The 26946-nt window shown below is 43.1% G+C and overlaps 1 long non-coding RNA gene across 1 annotated transcript in view; it reads left to right on the top strand.

Annotated features, from left to right (window-relative positions):
* LOC149500221 (uncharacterized) overlaps window positions 1–26946 on the top strand; it is a 94531-nt gene that overhangs the window by 5632 nt on the left and 61953 nt on the right. Inside the window, exon 2 of the long non-coding RNA XR_016325235.1 lies at window positions 16507–16535. This is a non-coding gene — a long non-coding RNA (uncharacterized LOC149500221). The remainder of the gene's footprint in view (window positions 1–16506; window positions 16536–26946) is intronic.

Raw genomic sequence — 26946 nt, 5'->3', positions numbered from 1 at the left:
TGTTGTCAAATTGAGAATAGATTAAATATTGTTTGTCTTTGTTAATATTTTTTATAGTGTAGTCTTGGCGAAATTTGTGATTATAGAAGTATAAAATACAATCATAATAGTGTACAAACTTACAATTTCAATTAATTATATTCGAATTTCGACTACTTCGGGACCTCTAGTTTAAATAAGCAGATAAAACTACATAAGGGACGAAAGGTAACAGAAGCGGTTTTGCATACAGGAAATCTGACCATTTCCTTCTGTTGCCAGTGCCGATGCTGTGATTTTTTTTATGATTTAAGGATTACTGGTGGCCCGGAGGCCTTTCCAGTTTCACCAGGACAGATGGGCGAGAAAAGGCTCAGCCAGGAGGGGTGGGATTTGCTAACAGATGCCCGAGCGCCTCCGAAGGAGACCTAACAACTCAAGAGCAGCAGCTTCGCGAATTATTTTACTACCGGATCGGAATCGCCACCCGCTGAGAAGATCCGGCGAGAAACTTGGCGGGCTCATGCATGGAATATCAACCTAACCAACACACGAATCCGTTTTTCCTATAAACTTAATGATTTTCTACACTTACCAAACGGTCGTGATTGTGTTTTTGTGGCTCAAATAATAATAATCGGCGACAAGTCAAACACGGTTGGTTATCCGGCTCCAAGCTAGGATTTCTTGTACTGTGGGATTTAGCGATTGACAGACATACTTATATACGTCTAAATAGAAATATAGATAAAGATTAAACACCCACAACAAAGAAACTTGATCGTGACACTTTTTTTTACTTAGATGTGTGGACCAGCTCACAGCCCACATTAAGTGGTTACTAGCACATAGACAAATACAAAGTAAATTACGCAACCCATCTTGAGATATGGGAATCGAACCCACAACCCAGCCCGGCAGTTAGAGTACCTAACTACTGTACCAACGAATCAGTCGAATGGGCTAGTCACGCCAAAATGCAAAACATTGAAATACGCTGCTCTGAGAAATTGTTTGAAATGATCCCATCATCTCGTTTTTACCATCACACCGCCCGCCACCGGAGCAGAGTTCATCCATACAACCTGGAGCCACTACGTTCATCCACAGTGCGTTTCCAGAGATCTTTTTTGCCACCGATCCGGTTTTGGAATGAGCTCCTCTCCACGGTGTTTCCTAAACGCTATGACATGTCCTTCTTCAAACGAAGCTTGTGGTATTAAGCGATAGACAGTTGCCCCTGGCATTGCTGAAGTCCATGGGCGACGATAGCTGCTCACCATCAAATGGGCCGTATACTCGTCTGCTAACAAGGGCAATAAAAAAGACCCCGCTCTTAAAAAACGACTTTCGCACCAATGTGGCGCAAATTCAATGTTCTCGTCCTTGGCGTCACGGAGCCACCTGGTCTAGTACAGGTTTCACTGCGCAGCCCCCTGATCCTCGGAGGCCGAGGTCGTTCTCACAAGTACGAAGGACTATGATTGAGCATTTCGAGGGGTGCATTTTAATTAGCTAGAGATTTTGAACTTGTTCCATGTGGGTCCGATTGGTAGACCGCAACTATTTCAACTATTATCTACAAAGGGATCGTGTATATTAGGTCTATGTTGTCTAGGGAGGACTTCCTAGGGCGACGCTTTCGATCCAATCATGAGGGGAGAATGTTTCATTCTTATTTACTTTGCTAAAACTGTACCTCGTTGGTTGGCTTGGCTGGGATTTGTTACAACAAATCTATGGGCTATTTCCGATGTTGGGTTTAAATAAGTGCCGTAATAGCCACGATTTATTATACGGTCAGCCGGTCACCACCCTCGCCGAACCCGTCGCTTGTGAATAAGAGCTCGGGGAGTAAGTTAACCTATAGACACACACCGCTGGGTTTCTCGCCGGATCTTCTCAGTGGGTCGCGTGTCCGATCCAGTGGCAGATTTTGCGAAGCACTGCTCTTGCTAGGGCCAGTGTTAGCAACACTCCCGGTTTGAGCCCCGTGAACTCACCTACACGTCAAAGAGAGTTGAAATAGTCTCTCAAGGCTAACAGCATAGGTGGAAAAAAAAAGGTCCGTGACTATGTCAATGACGAAACTGCGTGCGTTTGAGTGTGCTCCGCAGAGCAACATCGCTAACGGATCTTAGCTAAGAACAGAGAATGTTTCACCTAGCTACATTCAGTTCATGTACTGATTTTAATAGTAAGTTGTTTAAAACTCAAACAGCAAACAAAAAAAATAGTTTGCGAACTGAGGCTTGGCGCACGCTCTTGTTAAGTGGGGTTTCAGTAAAGTCTTTCATCTGATCAGTCCAGCGCATGGGGATTCGTCCACGAGATCTCTTACCATTAAAATCGGGTGTACGTTACGTATAAAACGATTTGTGTTAGATGTTACATGCAGCTCCTGTCACGATTTTCCACCTTCAAATCCTTTATACTGACAAAGTACTGGTATGGACATGTCACGGCCAAGCCCTGACCCCCAGCTGTCTACAGGCGTACAGACAAAATGGCGACCTTAAATACCATTAGTTCTCGAAAGTGAAAAACCTAACGAGAATCTAGTTAACAGTGAGTTCTATAAATTCGAGTTGATGTGATTATTATTATTTTTACATTTGAGAATTCTGTGTTTCAAAGGATATTCTTAAGCACTTTATTACAACGTGGGTAATTTCTTGATTATTTTATTTTTTTAAAGTAATTATAAACCAATCGCTGAACACCCCTCCGCGGTGTTTCCCGAGCACTATGACATATCCTTCTTCAAACGAGGCTTGTAGAGAGTGCTTAACGATAGGCAGCGGCTTGGCTCTGCCCCTGGCATTGCCGAAGTCCATGGGCGACGGTAACCACTCACTATCAGGTGGGCCGTATGTTCGTCTGCCTACAAAGGCAAATAAAAAAGGATAAGATTCGCAATGTGTTTCATGACTGTACCCGTATAAAAAAATCAAAATAATCGTTAATGGCCAATTTAAATCATTAATTAGCCGCAGCAACGCCACCTGTCAATGTAATTAAATTAAACTTGATAGACGGTTGCTCCGAAACTGCGACTCCTCAATTGAGAATCGTTTCATTTGGATCAGCAAACGAATAATTGACCTCAAATACCATTGGTTCCGCTTTGACGGGCGATTCAGCTACTAATAATTATTTTTATTAGTAAAGGAAGCTTAAGGCCTCTCTTTTTTATCATTGAAGTATTACTGGTGGCCTTGAGGCCTTTCCAGTTTCACCAGGACAGGTGGGCGAGCAAAGGCTCCGCCAGGAGGGCTGGGATTTGGTAACAGCTGTCCGAGCGCCTCAGAAGGAGACTTAACAACTCAAGAGCGATTGCTTCGCGAATGATAAAGCCTCTCTCCTGGTGAAAGGTTATCGTAGCTTCAAGATATGAGCAATGCTACAGGTGGAGATTAAACCTCGCCTTTAAGTCATACAGCGGAATAATTCAATTCAATATAATTTATTTATTACCAGATAATAATTTTCCATCAACGGGGGTGACTGAAAATCAGCGCTGCTCGATTTATCGACTTTGAACAACATTAGCGAAACCTTTTTCTTTTTTTTTCTTTTTTTTTTCTTTTTTATGTCTTTTTTATTTAATGTGAAAGGCAATAAAATATTTTATTATTATTATTATAATTATTATCGATTCACGGTCACATTTAAATCAAAATTAAATTACAATAGGTATTAATTGAAAACAAAATAAAATAAATAAAGAATAATAATAAACAAGTAGGCCTTTTCAAATAAGATTGTTATTTTATTTAAAACTGGCGACCCGTCCTCGCTTCGCTTCGGAAACATAATATAAATTTTATTACTGATAGCTGAGTCACGCGATGTTGCTCGCGGTTATTGTCGTACCGCGGGTGACGCCGCTGGGCCAAACCAGTCTAAAAAAAGTAGCTTAAGTTACTCCTTATCACAAAAGCTACCTATCAGTGAAAGTCTCGGCCAAAAAGAGATTAGCCTCTGGAACGGCTGGAACAAACAGACAGTAAGCTGTGGTAAAAAGCAGTGATTTCAATATTACAAACAGATACTCCAATTTTATTTATATGTATAGAAGTTAAAAATGTCAAATGAGGAAGAGGTAAACCTAAAAACAAAAGGATGGATTGTGTGAAAGACGATATGTGTAAGAGAGGAATGAGCGAAGAAATGGTATATGATAGAGGAGTATGGAAGGAGAAAACATATTGCGCCGACGCCAAGTGACTGGGAGAAGGGCAGGATAATTATATTAAAAATTCAAATATCAAAATCTTTAATGTAGTTAATATTGTCATGTCTATGTCCGAGACCGACTCGTTTCCAGACTCGCTTCGAACTCGAAAACGATTCACAAATCGTATCGAGAACAAACGGTAGCTGCTTAATCCATAATTCCAATCACACTAACCACCGTAACGCGCCGTATTAGGAGATGTTTATTTCAATAAATTTTTGTACCTCAATTGTTGTCAACTAGATGCGTTAGTGGCATAATAAAACCGAACTTCGGGTTCAGACGAACGTGGCTTCGAATTTTTTTCATCACCCAATGCCGCCGCTCGTTTTGGGATGTATGGTCGAAGTTATCTTTACTGGTGGTAGTACCCGTACGGGTAGGTACCGCCGCCCTGCCTATTTCTGTCTATTTCTGCCGTGAAGCAGTAATGCGTTTCGGTTTGAAGGGCGGGGCAACCGTTGTAACTATACTGAGACTTTAGAGGAATTGTTCGAGATAATAGCGGCATCTCGTTTTTACCATCGCACCGAACGCCACCGGAGTACAGTTCATCCATACTACCTGGAGCCACTGCGGTCATCCACAGTGCGTTTTCAGAGGTCTTTTTTGCCACGTACCATCCGGCTATGGAATGAGCTCCCCTCCACGGTGTTTCCCGAGCGCTATGACATGTCCTTCTTCAAACGAGGCTTGTGGAGAGTATTAAGCGGTAGGCAGCGGCTTGGCTCTGCCCCTGGCATTGCTGAAGTCCATGGACGACGGTAACCACTCACCATCAGGTATGCTCGTTTATGTTCGTTTTTTTTTTATTGCCCTTGTAGGCACAAGGGCAATAAAGAACTTATATCTCAAGGTGGGTGGCGCATTTACATTGTAGATGTCTATGGGCTCCAGTAACCAGCTAACACTAGATGGACTGTGAGCACGTCCACCCATCTAAGCAATAAAAAAATTTAAAAAAGTCATCATTATCAGCTACTGAACCACTATCGGACATAAGTCTCTCCAATTGCACGCCATTGAGCACGACCCTCGGCTGCTCTCATCCAGCTCTTGCTACCCTCCACAGATCGTCACTCCACCACGTCCAGTACGTTTGGCAATTTATTTATTTATTAGGCACACAATACACATTACAAGCTAAAAAGATACACAATTTTTTTTATGCTTAGATGGTTCGACGAGCTCACAGCTCACCTGGTGTTAAGTCGTTACTGGAGCCCATTTACATTTACAACGTAAATGCGCCACCCACCTTGAGATATAAGTTCTAAGGTCTCAGTATAGTTACAACGGCTGCCCCGCCCTTCAAGCCGAAACGCATTACAGCTTCACGGCAGAAATAGGCGGGGTGGTGGTACCAACCCGTGCAGATTCACAAGATTACTCACAACGTTTGAGCGCCGCGAGCTCATCTACACGTTAAAGGGTTACGCTGACATAGCCTATCAGATTAGGCAGGTAAAAAAAAACTAAAGCCTACTCTCTATCTCTCTCTCTCTCTCTTTTTGTCGAACAAAAAATCAAATACGACGCAAGCACAATCGCTAGTACATCAGTACGGTACCTAACTAACCGACTATCGCTGCGAACTCATTCCGGATATTTTCCGACACGTTCACCGACGTTGCACGTGTATACAAAAATAAACATTAACGTGTTTTTTTTTTCGTTGTCGGAAACCAGACGCTGAAAAAACTGTCTGCGCCTGATAAATATGGGTTAGTAATGTTAAGTCCTTATCGCTAGCCCTACGTGTAATATAAAACGTATGCGTTAACGCAAAACGGTCTTCTGTAGATCCATATCGGGAGATTTTAAACACGCTTCCGTGTTATATCTAGCTGATTGCAGTATTGTAAAAACCGTCTAAAGCTCTGTACTGATCCCGAACTCTGCTCGTGCACACACACACAGACCCGACCTACATCTAGAATCTAGTCCTATATACACCACCACACAGGGTCCCCTGCAGCTCTGTACTGATCCCGAGCTCCCCTCGTACACACAAAGACAGATTTGACCTACATCTAGCCTCTAGTCGTACACTACACTCCTATAGACACGGTCCTCTGCAACTCTGTAATGATTCTGAGCTCTCCTCATACACTAATAGACACAGCTCCGACCTACATGTAGCCTAGTTCTATATTACACTACTATTGCTTAGATAGGTGGACGAGCTCACAGCTGACCTGGTGTTAAGTGGTTACTGGAGCCCATAGAAATCTATAAAGTAAATGTGCCTCTCACCTTGAGATACAAGTTCTAAGGTCTCAGTATAGTTACAACGGCAACCCCACCCTTCAAAACGAAACGCATTACTGCTTCGCGGCAGAAATAGGCGGGGTGGTGGTACCTACCCGTGCGGACTCACAAGAGATCCTACCACCAGTGCGTGTTACCAATGATGATTTACGGTTCCGAGACGTGGTGTTTCACAAGGGATCTTTTTAGGAAGCTTAGTATCACGCAGCGAGCTATGGAGTGGGCTATGCTTGGTATTTCTCTACGAGACCGAATCAGAAATGAGGAGATCCGTAAAAGAATCAAAGTTGCTGACATAGCCCGTAGAATTAGCAAGCTGAAGTGGCAGTGGGCAGGCCACGTAGCGCGAAGATCGGACGGCCGATGGTGCAGAAAGATCCTCGAGTGGAGACCATGTACTGGCATGTGCAATGTGGAACGGCCACCTACCAGATGGACCGATGACCTAGTGAGAATCGCTGGGTCACGTTGGAGGCAGGTGGCAACGGACCGGCCGCACTGGAGATCAATTGGAGAGACCTATGTTCAGCAAAGGCCAGAGGACAGGCTGAGATGATAATGATGATGGTAGACACGGTCCTCTGCGGCTCTGTACTGATCCCGAGTTCTTCTCGTACACACAAAGACACAGATACGTCCAATACCTAATTGGGAGTTCTACGCTAAAACACTATGATCTTTGTGTCACATACTATTTTCCACGTGTTTTCGGGTACGTAATCCGACCTGTATACAAATATACCTATATATATAATACACCACATAATTAGTTGTTCTTCTTGAAATTTCAATTAATACACTGAAAACCGTATCTTTTTTCGCGCTCATTTCTTGTCGCCATGTGTGATAAACTGTTGATATGCTATCTCGCGAAATGTATAATTTTGGGGCGCCGGTACGTCTAACAACCAATTTGAAGCTAAAACAGAATTGCCATGACGTAATTTCTGAGTGGGTAACGTATTGAACGATAATTATCGCAGTCAGTCTCTACTACATATTTTTAACATTATTAGGGCTATCGCGGTGTAGCGCGGTGATTGTCTTGGGTCTGTCCCGCACTCTGCGGACTGTATAGTAGCGGAGGCTCTGTGAGTTTCCGTGTTCCTGCGACTAGTCGCCTTCCACGTGACAGTGTACTAGTCTGTCCCGCACTCGGCCAGAGCACACATCATGTGTGTGTGTGTGTAGCGGAGGTTCTGTGAGTCCGCGTGTCTCTGCGACTAGTCGCGCTCCACTTGACAGTGCACTAGTCTGTCCCGCACTCGACCAGAGCACACATCATGTGTGTGTGTGTGTAGCGGAGGTTCTGTGAGTCCGCGTGTCCCTGCGACTAGTGGCGCTCCATGTGACAGTGCACTAGTCTGTCCCGCACTTGACCGGTGCACACATCATGTGTGTCTGTAGCGGAGGCTCTGTGAGTCCCCGTGACTCTGCGACTAGTCGCGCTCCACATGACAGTGCACTAGTCTGTCCCGCACTCGGCCAGTGCACACATCATGTGTGTGTGTGTGTAGCGGAGGCTCTGTGAGTCCGCGTGTCCCTGCGACTAGTCGCGCTCCATGTGACAGTGCACTAGTCTGTCCCGCACTCGGCCAGTGCACACATCATGTGTGTGTGTGTGTCGCGGAGGCTCTGTGAGTCCGCGTGTCCCTGCGACTAGTCGCGCTCCATGTGACAGTGCACTAGTCTGTCCCGCACTCGGCCAGTGCACACATCATGTGTGTGTGTGTAGCGGAGGCTCTGTGAGTCCGCGTGTCTCTGCGACTAGTCGCGCTCCACGTGACAGTGCACTAGTCTGTCCCGCACTCGGCCAGTGCACACATCATGTGTGTGTGTGTAGCGGAGGCTCTGTGAGTCCCCGTGTCTCTGCGACTAGTCGCGCTCCACGTGATAGTGCACTAGTCTGTCCCGCACTCGGCCAGTGCACACATCATGTGTGTGTGTGTAGCGGAGGCTCTGTGAGTCCCCGTGTCTCTGCGACTAGTCGCGCTCCACGTGACAGTGCACTAGTCTGTCCCGCACTCGGCCAGTGCACACATCATGTGTGTGTGTGTAGCGGAGGTTCTGTGAGTCCGCGTGTCCCTGCGACTAGTCGCGCTCCATGTGACAGTGCACTAGTCTGTCCCGCACTCGGCCGGTGCACACATCATGTGTGTGTGTGTAGCGGAGGCTCTGTGAGTCCCCGTGTCCCTGTGACTAGTCGCGCTCCACGTGACAGTGCAGAGTACTCTGTTATCCTGTACTCGTTCTATCTGTGTACGTGACTAGCCGCTCTGTCCGGTCAAACATCGCATTAAAAAATGACCTTGAACCGAAAAAAAAAGTATAATAAATTTTACGAAATTGTGTCATTTGCAAGACTTATCTAGAACATCACACATACCTACTTTAACGTACAATTTAAAATCTTTCATATTTCGTGAGCTTTTTTTTAAAAGACTTCGAAATTATAACCGAAGCTTGTGTTGTTCACGTTGTATTTATTGTCTCTTACTCCACTATCCACTGAGAGATTACCACTTTTGAAGTCGACGTGGCTTAAAATTCCAGACGTCCAGCTCTATGGTATCGAATGACGAGACGATACCGGTGTTGGAATCCCGCTAGCAAGTACCAGTTTTCTTGATGAAATACATACTCAACTAATGTTCACGAATGACTTAGGAATAAGGTTGTGGAATAAAAATCCAACCGGCCACAATTATTATTTGCGTACTGTTTGGTGTTAGGGTGTTTTATGAGTGCGCGGGCAGGTACCAACGCCCTACCTAATTCTGCTGTGAAGCAGTAATGCGTTTCGGTTTTAAGGGTGGGTCAGCTGTTGTACTATAACAACTGAATAGAACTCGCATCTCAAGGTAGGTGACGGCATTTATGTTTTAATGCTAAGATGTACGCTGTTGATTTGTGTCCAGTAACAACTTAGCACCAGGTGAAGGAGAGCTCGTCGACCCATGTAAGCAATAGAATGAAACTTACTATCAAAGAGGCTGCGTGCTCATCTACCGAGATGCTGCCAGAGGGGTGTGCTCTGAGAAATTGTTTGAGATGAGCCCATCATGTCGTTTTTCCCATCGCTCCATTCGCTACCGAAGCAGAGCTTATCCATACTACCTGGAGTCACTGCGTTCCTCTACAGTGCGTTTCCAGAGATCTTTTTTGCCACGTACCATCCGGCTTTGGAATTAGCTCTTCTCCACGGTGTTTCCCATGTCATAACATGTCCTTCTTCAAACGAGGCTTATGGAGAGTATTAAATGGTAGGCAGTGGCTTGGCTCTGCCCCTGACATTGCTGAAGCCCATCGGTGACGGCAACCACTCATCATCAGGTGGGCCTTATACTTGTCTGCCTACAAGGGTTATAAAAAAAAAAGCTAAAACATAATAAAATCTCAAAATCAGCACTCTTGTGCTTTTTAATATCCTGCATTGATTTCCTTTACGGGGTCCAATTCAATGTTAAGGAGGTTGTAAGCTTCCTCCACCTTTGTAATTAAAAACGGTACTGTTTTTAATACGCTTTTTAATACGTAGCGTTAGCTTCAGACGTATGTATGTTAGTATGTAACGGAATCTTTGAACATGATTTTGACCCCCTTCAAAACGTCGGATTAACTCGAAATTTGGTAAACTTATTAAGGACCGATTACAATTCAATATTAAAAAAAGAATGGAAAACATTGATATTCAATTTAAAAAATAAAAAATAAATAATAGTTTAAAAAAACTAACAAAATACGCTTTTATAGAAAATCCAACTAAAAAATAGAAAATAAATTTTAATAAATTTGAATTAAAAATAGTGTAAGAAAAAATGATTTTATTGTAAAAAAAGCGTGAGATGTATGGTATCAGTAGCTATAAATATTTTATGAACAGATATGAGTAGAAGGGTTATTTTGATAATATCGTGAAATTCAAATTTAATAAAATTTAGTTTTTAAATTTTGAGTTGGATTTTCTATAAAGGCGTATTTTGTTATATTATTTATTTTAGCTACCTTTTCGCTGGTAGCCTAAGAGGCTATTCCAGCTGCGCCTGGATGGGTAGGTGAGCTCACTGGCTTAACCTGCAAGAAAATGTTTTTTTTTTCTTTTTTATTGCCCTTGTAGGCAGACGAGCATACGGCCCACCTGATGGTGAGTGGTTACCGTCGCCCATGGACTTCAGCAATGCCAGGGGCAGAGCCAAGCCGCTACCTACCGTTTAATACTCTCCACAAGCCTCGTTTGAAGAAGGACATGTCATAGCGCTCGGGAAACACCGTGGAGGGGAGCTCACTCCATAGCCGGATGGTACGTGGCAAAAAAGACCTCTGGAAACGCACTGTGGATGACCGCAGTGGCTCCAGGTAGTGTGGATGAACTCTACTCCGGTGGCGGGCGGTGCGATGGTAAAAACAAGATGCCGGTATCATCTCGAACAATTCCTCAGAGCACACATGTATAATTAGCTTTCCATCTGCATGGTCGCTTTCCGAATTCAATTTTATTGATTATTTTGAATGAAATCAACAAACGATTGTACAGTGCACTTTGTAAGGGCACCCCTTCGAAAAAAGTATGCTATGTACTTAATTTTCATCCCCAACCCCGCTCGTGTGGTGCGTCCAATAGCAGCGTTGCAGCCCTTGCGTTTTTATTGACAATGGGGTTGCAAGGGTGTTTTTTTTTTTTTTTGCCATAGCCAATTCCTTTTCGTCTATTTTCTGTCTGCCTTTAAATGGTAAAGGGATTTCGAAACAAAATTATTGCTGTTTTTTTTAATGTAAGGGTTGTTAAAATATGTGCTTACAAGAGACCTCAAAACGTGACTGTCGCTAACCACCTTCGATTCTCGAAGTCTACGTTAATAATAGGTAGCCCCTGGCATTGCTGATGTCCATGAGTGACGGTAACCACTCACCATCAGGTGGGCCGTATGCTCGTCTGCCTACAAGGAAATAAAAAAAAATTAAAAAAGTCTTGTTTGTATAGTTTTTTTTCCTACCTATGGTGATAGCCTTGAGAGGCTATTTCAGGTTCTCCTTGACGTGTAGGTGAGCTCACGGGGCTCAAACCGGGAGTCTTGGTAACACTGGCCCTAGCAAGAGCAGTGCTTCGCAGAATCTACCACTGGATCGGAAACGCGACCCACTGAAAAAATCCGGCGAGAAACTCAGTAGTAATCACGCAAATTATTATATTTACGGATTTGATTTTTATTACACGATTTAGTTAATTGATTCATCGTGAAATTCACTCGGCGAACATGACTATGTATATCGTAATAAAAAAATTTCGTCTGCGGGATTCGAAAATCGGCACAGTCACGTCGCTCGATACGAATGCACCGGCCGTCTAATCTTTTAGTCCACTACGACTTCAAAACAAAATGGTGCATACCAAATTACCAATATCTATAGACGCGATTAACTCCGTCCAATAGTCAAGCCGGAGTAGCTGTCCAAAGCTGCGTTCCAAAGCGAACCCAAGAACGTGCATTTGTTTGTATGTGTGCAACAGTTTGGGCGGGTCCTATCTATGTGAATGATTCGACCGTGTCTAGGACGACACCGGTTTGTAGGGCCTGCCTTGTGGGCCAATGGTGGCGGTCCAACACGAGCGCTCGCACGCCGCATGTTTGTCCAAGTGCCGGTGTGTTTGAACAAATGCCTGCCGCGGCGAAAAACACTTGAATATTTCTCGCAGTTCACGAACGAAGGACGGAATTGTCAAATGTTACAATTTAATCTTTGGCGAAATTGCATAATTTCCTTGTTTTCGTTATTAAAGACTTCTATAATTGACTAGCAAATTTGTAGGTTAATCTGTTACTGTACTATGAGATTGCGCGTCACTTAATAGTCGAGTTAAAACTATGTGATTGTTGGGACTTCACTGAAGGCTTTACTATAGTTTTTTTTGTAACAAATAATTTATGTGTATGTGTAGCGGAGGCTCTGTGAGTCCCCGTGTCCCTGCGACTAGTCGCGCTCCATGTGACAGTGCACTAGTCTGTCCTGCACTCGGCCGGTGCACACATCATGTGTGTGTGTAGCGGAGGCTCTGTGAGTCCCCGTGTCCCTGCGACTAGTCGCGCTCCACGTGACAGTGCACTAGCCTGTCCCGCACTCGGCTGATGCACACATCATGTGTGTGTGTAGCGGAGGCTCTGTGAGTCCGCGTGTCTCTGCGACTAGTCGTGCTCCACGTGACAGTCCACTAGTCTGTCCCGCACTCGGCCGGTGCTCACATCATGTGTGTGTGTAGCGGAGGCTCTGTGAGTCCGCGTGTCTCTGCGACTAGTCGTGCTCCACGTGACAGTGCACTAGTCTGTCCCGCACTCGGCCGGTGCACACATCATGTGTGTGTGTGTAGCGGAGGCTCTGTGAGTCCCCGTGTCTCTGCGACTAGTCGCGCTCCACGTGACAGTGCACTAGTCTGTCCCGCACTCGGCCAGTGCACACATCATGTGTGTGTGTAGCGGAGGCTCTGTGAGTCCGCATGTCTCTGCGACTAGTCGTGCTCCACGTGACAGTGCACTAGTCTGTCCCGCACTCGGCCGGTGCACACATCATGTGTGTGTATGTAGCGGAGGCTCTGGCTCTGTAGTCAATCAATCAATCATATTATCATCAATTACCAACTTTCTCCAAGCTTCGAGATAATCAAACACTTATCGATATGCAAAACCGTCCTTGTGTGTGTTTATCGGTAAAGAATCGCGGCATTGAGTTCGCTGATAAACTGATAGAGAGTCGTTGACTGGGGGCCAGCATGGGAGACATTTAGCACAAAGAATTCGCTCTGCAGCAGCGGCGTGAGACCACGTACACTGTTAGATTTGAAGAATTTAAAGTCCCAATACAACATTCACAGATCATGGAGAGAATACAAAGAGAATATTCCAAACCGATAATACGAACTCATCTAGCTCCAAAACTCCTGTACAAACAACCTGCTCAAAGATGAGAGCTTATTGATGATCATGGATGTCATTATATGCCGTTACTGAGAGCCTTCAAACCTCTTCCAAGATGAGGCAAGATCGCTTCAAAGCCAGATGAACTTTGATGTAATTCGTCAGAGCTACCATCGAGATTCAAGACATAGAGGCGAAGTCCTTCCGTATACTTCTAACAATGAGATCCCTGAGAGAGAGGTCTATAACGACTTCCTCGACTCCTCAAACCGGTAACACCCGCAAATGAGGTCGCAGTACGCTGGTACCATACTCGGAGAATGTTGCTGCTCATTCCTGGTGGAATCCTCACTCGTCTCTTACACGAACGGGAAGAGACGAGGTTTCTACTGCAAGCTGCAAAGCCCCTGATGCCTGCCTCCCGGCTATAATATGGTCTCGAAGCTTTAACTGCACTGTACAACTTTAAGCCCCCACTAATTTGCGACAATAAGAAAAATACCGCTATACTTACCCGAGCAGATATAAATGAACGCTGTTCAACGGCGGATCCAGGGGGGGGGGTCATGGGGGTCATGACCCCCCCCCTGACCTAGTTCCAGGACTTGAACTAACTTGGACTAATTGAATAACATCATGATTTAGTTATTATCTATTGTTATCAAAATTAAATTATAAGTTCTTAACTTGCCCACGGCTATGTGACCCCCTCCTGGCGCCAAAACTGGATCCGCCCTTGACACTGTTGCTATGGAAATCAGGTATTATAATGCAAAAAAACGGATTTCAGCAAAGAAAACATTAAGGACATTTCGCAACTTAGTCGAAGACAGTTAAAGAGGGAGAGACAGAGGTTATGCCATATATTTTATGGGCTTTGTAGGCAGACGAGCATACGGCCCGCCTGATGGTGAATGGTTAACGTCATAGACGTCAGAAATGCCCGGGGCAGATCCAAGTCGCTGCCTACACACAAATTAATACACAAAATATTAGCGTACCGTTTTTGTACATAAAATAAACAAAAATGCAAAACATTAAATACAAAAAAAGTACAATGCGCGGGGTAATCGCTAAGGGCGATCTCTTCCAGACAACCATCACATGGACAAGAATCACTTATAGCATTACAATCATTTATAACAAACATCGTGTAATAAAAATCAAACCCGCAAAATTATAATTTGCGTGATTACTGGTGGAAGGACCCTTTGTGAGTCCGCACGGGTAGGTACCACCACCACGCCTATTTCTGCCGTGAAGCAGTAATGCGTTTCGGTTTGAAGGGTGGGGCAGCCGTTGTAACTATACTGAAACCTTAGAACTTATATCTCAAGGTGGGTGGCGCATTTACGTTGTAGATGTCTATGGGCTCCAGTAAGCACTTAAAACCAGGTGGGCTGTGAGCTCGTCCAGCCATCTAAGCAATAAATAAAAAAACTTTAGGAAACATATTACGCGCGGTTTACCTATCGATTGAAACACTACTTAAATACAATTACAACTGAACACGCATTATTAAGGATAATTCGAAAACCACTGGGTAGATCTTGACAAAATTTTAATGGGACCACACGAGAAGCGTCAGCTTTCAAATAATAATAATAACTGGGACCAAAACACTCACGGTCATCAGGCCCCAAATTAGGATTATCTGTGTTATTGGTACCAGAGACTGACATACATACTTACATACGTCTAATTGTACATGTATCGATAATAAACACTCAGATGAAGAGCAAACAAATCTGTTCGTCCCAATGTTTGCTCGACGCGGGAATCGAACCCACGACCCTCGCCGCAACAGTCCGAGGCGATAACTATTGCACCACCGACGCAGTCAGATAATAAAGGATCATTAGAATCAGTTAGCCTGAAAAAAAAATTCAAAGGCCCGAGAACGAACAAATTGAGGACTTCCTTATTTGAGGTCGGTTAATAAAATAATTCTGACCGTTATTTTAAAACAAAATTAATACGAACAAAGCTCACGCCCGCATAACTACACTGATTTTCTTGCTCATATATGTATATATAAAACAATGAACAACATTTTAGTCTCTAAATCACGTTGTCTTCAGAAAATCGGCTTTCAGCCCTGCAATAGTTGTGCGAAACAAATATAAGCTCTATGCCCAGGGAATACAGGGGGAAACGCTTCGAAAGATAACGTCTTTGAATACTTTAGTGTTTCAGTTTTCGCTTTGATAAAATTGATTTGTATAATTCTACGAGCGTAACAGAGACGGAAAGTGTCTGCTCCGAGCTAGAGCGAGAGGTGCTGATGTCTTTCGATGCGATCGCCTGTCTGAGTCTGGGGTTGGGTTCTACTTGGAGCGTTATTTAAACAATTTAATGTCGCTACATTAAGCAATTTAAAATATCTTTACGTTTTATTCTTATATTTTCACTCGTCAACTACTAAAACTGTAAAACATTCCAAACGTTAGATATTTATTAGTAATTAAAAAACGCGAAATGAAATTTATTAGTTACATTTTCTATAATCAAGTTGATATAGCACAGAGTATATATTACCTCTCGTCTTCAGTACGAACTAAAGCACATGTTCTAACATCAGCTGATAGTTACATGTTGTTCTCATGCCAGATGCATGAGAACTAAGCGATCATTTGACGAAACATCAATAACATTCTTGATAGCGTAATGCATTGACCTTAAATATGCTTTTTTGCTTCCCCTCGTAATTGTTGACAGTATATGGAGCTATTCCAGCTTTGCGCGGAAAGGTAGGTGAGCTCACGGGCTCAACTGAGAGAATTGCTAATATTGACCCTTGTAAAAGCAGTGCTTCGCAGAATCTACCGCCAGATTGGAATCGCGGGCCACTGAGAAGATCCGGCGCGAAACTCAGTTGGTTATACGTTTTCATTACCTCGTTCTATATCTATGTATCTTTAAATAATATATTATTATATCGACGTCTGATTAACCAATGATGATAAAATATTTTATTACTTTATGTTAGCCGGGGATATTCTAATCAGGATCACGAGTATAAAATGAATTGGGCAGTGAATTTTTTGTTTAACTTGCTTTTAAATCGTTTTTTTGTTCGTCTTTAAACTATACTTTGTTTTGTTGCAGATTGATTGCGAGCACTGCGATGTGTTACGGTGAGCAAACTCCACAATCTATTGTTTGAAACTTTCGTGGTTGACTAGATTACATATCCTATTATTTGACGCTTAATAACGTGATAACCGTTATAATAATCACGGATTTCACATTTCACGATTTCCGGATATTTGTATATAATGTCTTGCTAAGATCTCCTTGAATAATAGTAGTATGTAATCTGCAATTAATATTTATTTTATTTAAGCAAACATATTATTATCATGACTTGACTATGATGCTTTGTACTCAAGATATGAGTACAAAGCATCACGGGGATTCACCCACTGGTATATGGCAGGCAATATTGTGAGCCTGGTTGGGTAGGTTCACTCTGTCAACCTTATCTCTGTCACGAAGCAGTCATGCGTTCTTGTTTGAAAGGAGGTACAGTGGCTTTTTTTTATTGCTTTGGATTGGTGGACGAGGTCACTCTCCTGAAAGGTACAGCAGCTTTTTTTTATTGCTTTAGATGGGTGGATGAGCTCACGGCCCACCTGGTGTTAAGTGGTTATTGGAGCCCATCGACGCCTCGAATGCCCCACCTCGAGACATGAGTTCTTAGGTCTCAGTTTTTACAGTATAACGGCTGCCCCACCCTTCAAACCGAAACGCATTACTGCTTCACGGGAGAAATAGGCGGGGTGGTGGTGCGGAATCACATGATGTCTTACCACCAGTTTTAGTTAAATGGAATATTAAAAGCTTTCAGACACAAATAGTGAATCCAACCGAGAATCAAACACTTGCATTTGGTACAATATTTAAAAACGAGGCGATCAAATTTACTTTCCACCTCACTAATGATTCCTAAAAACGCTTAGAGCTTTTTCGAACACGCTGACACTGGGACCACACCCAGACTGCCGACGCGCCTAGGTCGATCGGAGCTTACTTCGTTGGTTCATTGACCCGAGGTACTTCCGTGTAGCCAACCTAAGGGTAGCCTCGTTTTATCTTCACGCTTCCTATCGTTAATTGGGTAGACGTAATTGTATCATATGACAAATATTTACAGTGTATGACTGACGACGGCTACAGGAGAATGCAGACCGTATCGAACCGGTCACTTGTGAACATTCATGCCTTATGGTCCTTATGCTCACAGTCTACCTGGTACTGAATTATTATCGTCTGCCGGTGATTGTCTTATGTGTAAAACGGTGGTGCCACTTCGTCATCCCACAGGTCCTAGCATAGCTGGAAGCTTCCGAATCACCAGCAATTCTTCCATCCCAAAAACATCACCCAATATGTCCTGCCAGCATTAATATTAGAATCGTATTAGAATGGAAGTGTATGAAGAATTTGAAAGTACGCGCTTTAGCTGCAGCTAAATTTGCCCCGGGTTGTATACCCCACCTCTGACATTCGGACAGTTACGACTGTCATATTCGCTCCCACATCGACATCACAATCTAATGTCTATCAGCCTTAAGGTAAAATATCGAATTCTTGATTACGTTGTAGAATGGCTTCGCTTTATGTCCTAACTCAAGACAGGCAGCAGGTGTAGGCAGAAAGTCAGACCCAGGATAGCACCCGATTTTTTCATTTGGCCCCTGCCCTAAGTGGCTATTCCAGCTACGCCCGGACGGGTAGGCGAGCTCACGGGCTCAACTTGAGAGAGTTTGTTAATACTAGCCCTAGCACGCTTTGCAGAATCTACCGCCGGATCGAAATCTCGACCCACTGAGACGAGGGGTTAGTGCGCTCGTCATACTCCTCGTCGTAAGTTCGACGAGGACGGTTGATCGCTGAATAATACGTCATCTCTAAACTCACACCCTTCGCGAGCACAACCTATTTACACAGTCCATCCAAGTCTTTGTCTACCCCAGTCATTACACCAATAAAAAAATATTATAAAAATGATTGCAAAGGTTTTCTTACATTGTGGAAATCAACTAGGATTTGAACACGTGTATCATACTCATCGAGTCACTACAAAATATCTCTCAGATTATACTATACGAATACATCCATTCTTATTTATCAGGTCAGGGGTTTTGCAAAAGCCATCATATTTAAGTTTGTAACACGAAGTATATACAGTATCTAGTGACCAGCTCTGACCACAGCTTTAAAGCCAGTAAAATCCAGTACATCAGCTACAGAAACTTTTACATCCAAATTCAAACGCCTCATGCTAAGATTTTGTTTGTGCCATAAGTGTCAGAATACGGGACAAGAACCCGGATGCCCACATATCAAATATCTTTTGTTACTTCCAAAGGACTTCGGCTCGTCCGCTGCTAAACAGCAGAAACCGTAAACGAAGTCAGCTCCTCAACCAGAAAGTTTTTACAACAAACAAAAAAACCGTGCTACAACTAGAGCTTTAATTTACCGAAGCTAAAAATCTCTTTGAGCTTCACTTAGTAACAATATTCATTGCAAAAAACAGGGTGAATCTTAACCAAGGTCTTTCGCAATCGTACATTGCAATTTAAGCTCTATTCTCAAGCTCGTCGGGCTGATAATAAGACGAATTACGCTGTTTTTTCTTCAGAACAAAACCGGCTTTAGAGTAATTGATAACACAGAATGAGCTTGTCGTGTGTGTGGGTAACGCTGTGTACTCGATCACTTGCAGGGACCCGAATGCTTAGCGTCGATGTCTGAGGACAACGCTTTTTGAGATTAATTATGCGGTATTTTAGGTAAAATAGTTAGACAACTTATTTTTTCCCTCCCTATTCGTTGATAGCAGAAGAGGCTATCCCAGCTACGCCTACGCCACTAGACCTAGCAAAGGTAGTGCTTCTAGAATCTACCACCGGATCGGAATCGCGACCCACTGAGAAGATCCGACGCGAAACTCAGTGGGCTAAAAATTATTTATGAAGCGGCTACGGCCATAGACGCCGCAATGTAAACGAGATATTTGCGTTCGCTGCTTCGGTTATCAGTTGAGCGAAATCGACCTTTAAGCCTGATCTATAGAGTCCTAAATGTGTACTCCCAAAATCAGCGTTCCGAAGAGTCCAGTTCCATTTGAATGGACACAGAAGAAGGTTTGTTTGAAAGAAGGGAATTTTCGCCCATCGTTCAAGATGATTACGCTGTATTTTGTCGAACATCAATAAGAGAGCAGAGTTGATCTTAATCGGGTCTGCTACTAGTGTCATTCAGAGATCATTTCTGCCGCGTAACAGGTTTGAAATCTAGGCCCGATTAGCTGCTCCTCATGTGATATTCGCAATCTACCCAAGCGATTATAACAATGCCTTTGAACTTGCCTTATAACAATGCCTTTGAAGTCGAAATCACATTTGCATAGCATAAATAGGTAGGGAGGTTTTTGCTATTGCTTAGATGGGAGGACGAGTTCACGGCCCACCTGTGATTAATTGGTTATCGGAGCTCACAAAGATCAACAAAGTAAATGCCACCACCTAACTTGAGATATGAGTTCGAAGTCTCAGTATTATAGTACAGTAATCGTAACATTCGTTGTGCCTCTATGGTGGAACTAATTCATGAAAATTTCCTATGCACGTATTTCATTATAAAAATTTCTATCCGCCTGCAGGATTCGAACAACTACAGAGTGGCAACGCTCGATACTATAACCTTGGGCGTCTTATCCTTCAGGCTTCTACTTCAAATGGTGCATTGTGGAACGTATTCCTACTTGCTCCCATTCCCCCACTAATCCCTATTCGTAGATAACAATTTCCGGAGACGTCACAGAACGGTCCCCCTAAGACCCTATCTAGTTTAAAAAAAGCGGTAAATAAGCAAACCCTCAATTCATAGTGTCACACTTAATAGCGTCTAGGAGCCAATCGATACAGAGTATTCGAGTTCCCTTCATAGATAATAGATAAGTCCTAGACGATGAATCGTCGAATAGGAATGTAACAGGGGAACTTCTTATTAAAATGCACCCTCCGAGATCTTATCTCGTTTACTTGTGGGAACGGCCTTGAGCATTCTGGGCTATTAAAATAGGGCTACCAGCAGACCCGTTTTTAAGGGTGATAATTAGCTCACAGAAATACAGAATAATATCGCGATCCGAACGTGGAATCAGCGCTGGCTTTTGGACAACAAGTAATCGGAGGTTTGTGCAGCTGTGGAACAGACCTAGTGTTTAATGGTTATCAGGATTCGTGGATGGCAGAGCGTAAATGCCGTCAACCACCTTGAAACGTGAAGGCCATTGTATGAATAAAGGTCAAATGTATAACGCCTGTCACGCCGGACAATGGAACGCATGACTGCTTTGCGGCACAAAGGATGGAGGTACATGCTCATGAAGACTGATATAACGCCCTCCCACACGTAAACCATCCATATGATAATGTTATAAGTATAAGGGATGTGGAATTTGAAGAATTTGGGGCGTACAAAGAAATTTCTCCCTAAATATCCTCTGATAGTCGAAGAGCTTAAATTCGGATTTATCAAGGACGTACCAACGAGTTCTCATCGCCAATCAAGCTCATAGATAAGTTTTGGTCCTGGATTCGTGTTAGAAGTTCTTTGTCTTGGATTAACGGACGCGGATGTGGTATGTCCCGGTTCACAAAAAGTGCATTTCGAACGGCAGAAGTGAAGTGATAATCGATAGAGCCCGTCGTCCTCCTGGAGCATGCGCGGTGATCCTCAATCTTGGTACCGGATGTGTCCAAATAAGGTAAGAGCACGAAACGGCCACACCCATCAGTGTAAAGTGATCAAAATTGAACGATAATAAACGGTCTTACGTTTTTATGTACCGGTTTTTGAAGATAACGGATATTGTATCGTATTGGTGATAGCCCTGGGAGGCTATTTCAGCTTCGCTCTAACATGTAGGTGAGCTCACGGGGCTCGAACCGGAGTGTTGCTAACACTGACCCTAGCAAGAGCAGTGCTTCGCAGAATCTACCACCGGATCGAAAACGCGACCCACTGAGAAGATCCGGCGAGAAACTCAGTGGGCTGTGTCTATGGGAAAATCAACGCTTAGCCACTTATGACGTCAAACATTAATGAGCTGAATGGTTCGTTTAATATTGTCAGCATTGCTACTATTGTTATTAAACAAAGGTGATGAAAGTTTTTAAAATGAAGTCATTTAAACTAGTAAAGTACAAAGCGGTTATCCGCGCCCATGGACAATAACGTGGATCTTATTGCTCATCTTAAAGCTCAAATCACAATTACATTGGAACACTGTCGTCATCCCTTTATTACTGCTTCATGGCATAAATACGCGGAAACTGTGCCTTATTCAAGATACTCAAATATTTCGAAGGAAGTTGGACACAATATAAAATGTATTACTTTTTTTATTGCTTAGATGGGTGGACGAGCTCACGGTACAATTGGTGTTAAATGGTTACCCATAGAAATATACAACGTAAATGTAGCCCACCTTGAAACAAGAGTTTTAAGGTCTCAGTTTTATACAACGGCTGCCCCACCCTTCAAAAAGAAAGGCATTACTGCTTCACGGCAGAAATCGGCAGGGTGGTGGTACCTGCCCGTGCGGGCTCACAAGACGTCCTATCACCAGTATACTATGCTACTAATACTAAATAAAGATCGGGGAATACTCGAAATAGGCCAGTAGGTTAGTGACTTCGAAATAAAGAAAAAAAATTCTATCTCTAGTGAGAATACATCGTCATATTCCGTAACATAGCCTTTTTAAGTTCGTTGGCCTTAACTTAATATCCCCCATTCGTTTATAAAAGTAGTCTTTGTTTTCAAGCTATGACCACCAATTATTTTTGCGCATTTATCCACGTCGTCCAATCTCGGCACATTGGAAACCACCCAAACGAAAATCTCTATAACTTGTCATCTATTTCTCTTGTGCTACCTTTATTGAAGGCATTTCCCGTAAGCCTTTTAGTAATGTCACAAAGGAAATGGCAACAAGAGTCTTGAGAAACAAAGAGGGCTTAGTTTCTCTATATCTTGTCGCCTACGTTTGGTATGTCTGCCTTTATTGAAGGCATTTCCCGTAAGCCTTTTAGTAATGTGACAAAGGAAATTACAACAAGAGTCTTGAGAAACAAAGAGGGCTTAGTTTCTCTATATCTTGTCGCCTACGTTTGTTAAGTCTGCCTTTATTGAAGGCATTTCCCGTAAGCCTTTTACTAATTTGACAAAGGAAATTGCAACAAGAGTCTTGAGAAACAAAGGTAAAAAAAATCGCTGAAATTATAAAACGTATTGCCTTTTGACTTCCACAATTTTAATTCCGTTTAATGACCTCACTAAGGACGAAGATGTTAATGACGTCAAACGAATATCATCACCATCAGTCTATAGCAGTCTACTGCTGGACTAGACCTCTGCAATGGCTCACCACTGAGCAATACACAACGAATATTGCAGTTAAAAAGTGGTACCTCAAAAAAATACCTAAGCGCCTTTTATGTGTTTGGGCAACGCCCCGCTTTCGCACCGCATTTGATATATACTATCCCTTGTCGTATACAGCTTTGCGTAATATCAGGGCGTTGGTCCCGGGCCGGGCAGAGCCCGCCGAAACTTTGTGCTCGGGTGTCGGGGCTCGATCGATCTATCCTAGAACCGTGCGAGCGAGATAAGCGAAGCGTAAGCGAGACGGACTCCTCCAGACGGCCACAGTTCACGAAAATTGCCGTAGTTAAATAGATCTGGTGGCAGGACCTCTTGTGAGTCGGCACGGGTAGGTACCGCCACCCCACCTATTTCTGCCGTGAAGCAGTAATGCGTTTTGGTTTGAAGGATGAGGCAGCCCTTGTAAGTATACGGAGACCTTAGAACTTATATCTCAAGGTGGCGGCGCATTTACGTTGTAGATGTTTATGGGCTCTTACACCAGGTGGGCTGTGAGCTCGTCCACCCATCTTAGCAATAAAAAGAAAAGATCGCGTTATTGTTAGCTGGATGCGCGCACCTGTCGCCGCTCACTTTAGAGGTGAAGTAGAATTTGAGTTGGAGTGGTGGTCGGCGCGGAACACCGGCGGTTTTTTTTTTTTATTGCTTTTGTAGGGAGACGAGCGCACGGCCCACCTGATGGTAAGTGGTTACCGTCGCCCATGAACTTCAGCAATGCCAGGAGCAGAGCCAAGCCGTTGCCTACTGCTTAATACTCTCCACAAGCCTCGTTTGAAGAAGGACTATATTAATAGTGCTATTTCCGTTTTGGACATAAAACAGTCAGCTCCTATGGACTCTGATATTGGCTATAACCAACAACGTCGTGGCTTGAAGGATAAGACTCATATCGAGCGACCTTGAATCTCGTAGATACACATTCTTCTAATGAAATACGTCCCTAACACATCGCATTTTTAGATTTTTTTAGATTTGAAGTGGCTTAACAAAAAAATTTAAGAAAATGAGTTTTATACTTTGACGACTTATAGATACAAAAACTTAAATTTTTGAAATTCAAAACTAAATTTATGTTTCCGCCTACAAAAGGACAAAGTGTACTTCCGTGTCTTTACGAGCGCATACATTAAGGAATGCGCTTTAAAGATTAAAGTATTAAAATAGAAATTGAAAAATTACAATTCTTCAATTACATGATGCATGTGACTAGGAGATGTATGGAAATGGTAGTGCAAGGTAGAGGGGGAAGAGGTCGCCCGAAGAAGACATGGATGGAGTGTGTGAATATTGAGATGACAGCTGATAGAAGAGAATGGAAGAAAAAAATTTGCTGTGGCGACTCCACCTAGTGGGATAAGGTGAAGAATAAGAAGAGTTACATATTTGGCACTTACCAAAAAAAGGAAGAATTTTGGATTAAGCCACTTCAATTCTAAAGGGGCGACATGGTCACCGATGACTTCCACGTTGAGAAACTAAGATCGTGTAATAAAAATTGCAATCACAAAACATAATTTGCATAATTACTGGTAGTAGAGCGTCTTATGAGCCCGCACGGCTAAGTACCACATTGCGCCTATTTCTGCCACGAAGCAACAATGCCTTTCAGTTTCTAGGGTAGCTGTTTTACTATAGAACCGAAACTTAGAACTAGTGTCTTGGAGTGAGCATGCGATAAAAAGGCTCATAAATTATGCAAGAGCAGCTCACAGCCCTCTTTTTCCTGCAATACGACGGTGGTACCAGCTCGCGAAGCCTTATAACACACCGGTGATACCGCAAATCAGGGTACCAACATTTAACTATACCAGTGGTCGGTGACCTTGTCAATCAAAAGCGACAATGTAATTGAAATTTATTCAAAGAGCCTTTTTTTAACATATATTTTTAAAGCCTTGTGTTTCAAAAATGTTTACTCGTCTCTGACAAAGGCAAGATGATAAGTAATATTCCGTGTCTGGATAAAACATTTCGCGGAAGAGCCGTGGTTTAGAAGTCAAAGGGTCGCGGATTGCCGACCACTGAACTGCACGATACTGACATTCTTGATTCCCTTAACTTTAACTGAAGAACAACTGCGGGACGCATATCTATGGGCTGAAAGAAGAAGAAGAACAACTGTATTAGAACTCCTTTCGAGATGAACCGATTTTGATGGTTCTGTTTTCGTTTAAAACCTGGTACCTCTCGTGTGGTTCTATATATCAAGATCCGAGGAGTAATTTTTGAGTTATTCTTAATAATGCATGTTTCATTGACTTCGATTACATTATTATCTTTTCGTTTTGTTCTGTTAAAGCATTTTTCCCTTCCTGTTCATTCTTAGTCTACGGGACTATTCCAACTACTTGTGGACTAGTGAGCTCACGGGCTCAACCTGCGAGGTTATGTTAACACTGGCCCTAACGAGAGCAGTGCTTCGCTTAATCTACCACTGCATCGCAATCGACGGCGAGAATCTCATCGTGCTGTGTCTAAGGCCTAGGTTACATGTCGAACCCTTCGTATTCGACGAGTCCAAGAGAAAGTTGAAGGCGGTTTTTATTTTTGTTAAAATTCTGTACTATTAATACCCTCGTTTATCAGAGAGTACCTACTTGTGGAAGGCTTAACGACGAAGAGAAGATCTTCCACCGAACGCGTGATATTGCTCAGTAGATCGACGACCCGAACGTTGTTGTTCGGAACTTGTATATGTGCAGGCTTGTCTTGAAAATGTCGTAAGTGAGATTCAGACATATTATGTCAAATATCTTGCATTTGTATGATGGCTACTCGCCATACTATTCAATACGATTCCGAACTTGGGTGGATCTCCGATCCATGTCTTCTTCGATCGACCTCTTCCCCCTCTACCTTGCTCTGCCGTTTCCATACATCTCCTAGTCACATGCATCTTCTGTCTACACATCAGAAGTCCATACCGCGCTAGTTTCGGGCACAATATCGGATACTTAATCAAAGGTATTTAAAATTCTCTTGCGTTGGACGTGTGTTACGAGATTCCATAACACACGAGAACATTTGGGTGGTCGTATGTGTGGGGAAACCGCCAAGTGTCCTATGCCAAAATTCGGTCGAACAGAATGTCTGTTATGTTTTTACACTGTGTCTTCTCAGGTTGTTTGGTGCCTAGGCGAGCTGTAAGTGCGGCAACTGGGTCTGACTGCGCACCAAGTGGCGTGCTGGACACGATTCCACTGAATCGAAACAATGTAAACGATATTGAATTTCGTGCGAACGATTTAAATGAAAATTATTATGCCGATAACTAAAATTCATCTTGGGTTGCTACTTACTGACAGCCTAGCCTATTTCCACCAATTAATCTGAGGTTCCACCATTGTATTGATAGTTACGTAGAAAGGCAGTGAATTGATAACCTATTCACGCAATAAAGATAAATATATATTGTTGGAATAGCTGTGCTCGCGGCTTCGTCCGCGTAGAATTTAACAAAATAGAAGTAGTCAATTTACTGTTTATACATCAGCTATCTGCCAGTGAAAGTCCCGTCAAAATCGGTGCAGCCGTTCCAGAGCTTAGCCTGAAAAAACAGAAAGACAGACAGACAAAATTGTAAAAAATGTTATTATATATTCCATATATACATTTACTAGCGACCCGCCCTCGATTCGCTTCCGAAACTGTAATTTATTATTGATTTCTCCACTATTTAATGGATGTTATTATACATATAAACCTTCCTCCTCAATCACTCTATAAAAAACCGCATCAAAATACGTTGTGTAGTTTTAAAGATTTAAGCATACATAAAGATATAGGAACAGAGAAAGCGACTTTGTTTTATACTATGTAGTGATAATATGTAGTGTAGTGATATTATGTAGTGATGCATGTAGTAAAAAGCGATTATTTTAATATTACGGTATGTGCGGGTAGGTTGTCGTTGCCTAAGGGCTCGACGAATAAATTAACCCTTAGACACAGCCCACTGACTTCCTCGCCGGATCTTCTCAGTGGGTCGCGTTTTCGATCCGGTGGTAGATTCTGCGAAGCGGTGCTCTTGCTAGAGTCAGTGTTAGCTATTTTCTCAGGTTGAGCCTGTCAGCCAAGCACTGC

The sequence above is a fragment of the Bombyx mandarina genome, chromosome 23, assembly GCF_030267445.1.
Source record: "Bombyx mandarina strain Sakado chromosome 23, ASM3026744v2".
In the NCBI taxonomy this organism is placed as follows: domain Eukaryota; kingdom Metazoa; phylum Arthropoda; class Insecta; order Lepidoptera; family Bombycidae; genus Bombyx; species Bombyx mandarina.
Note: the sequence above shows the minus strand (reverse complement) of the source record. Positions and strands in the feature narration are given on the sequence as shown.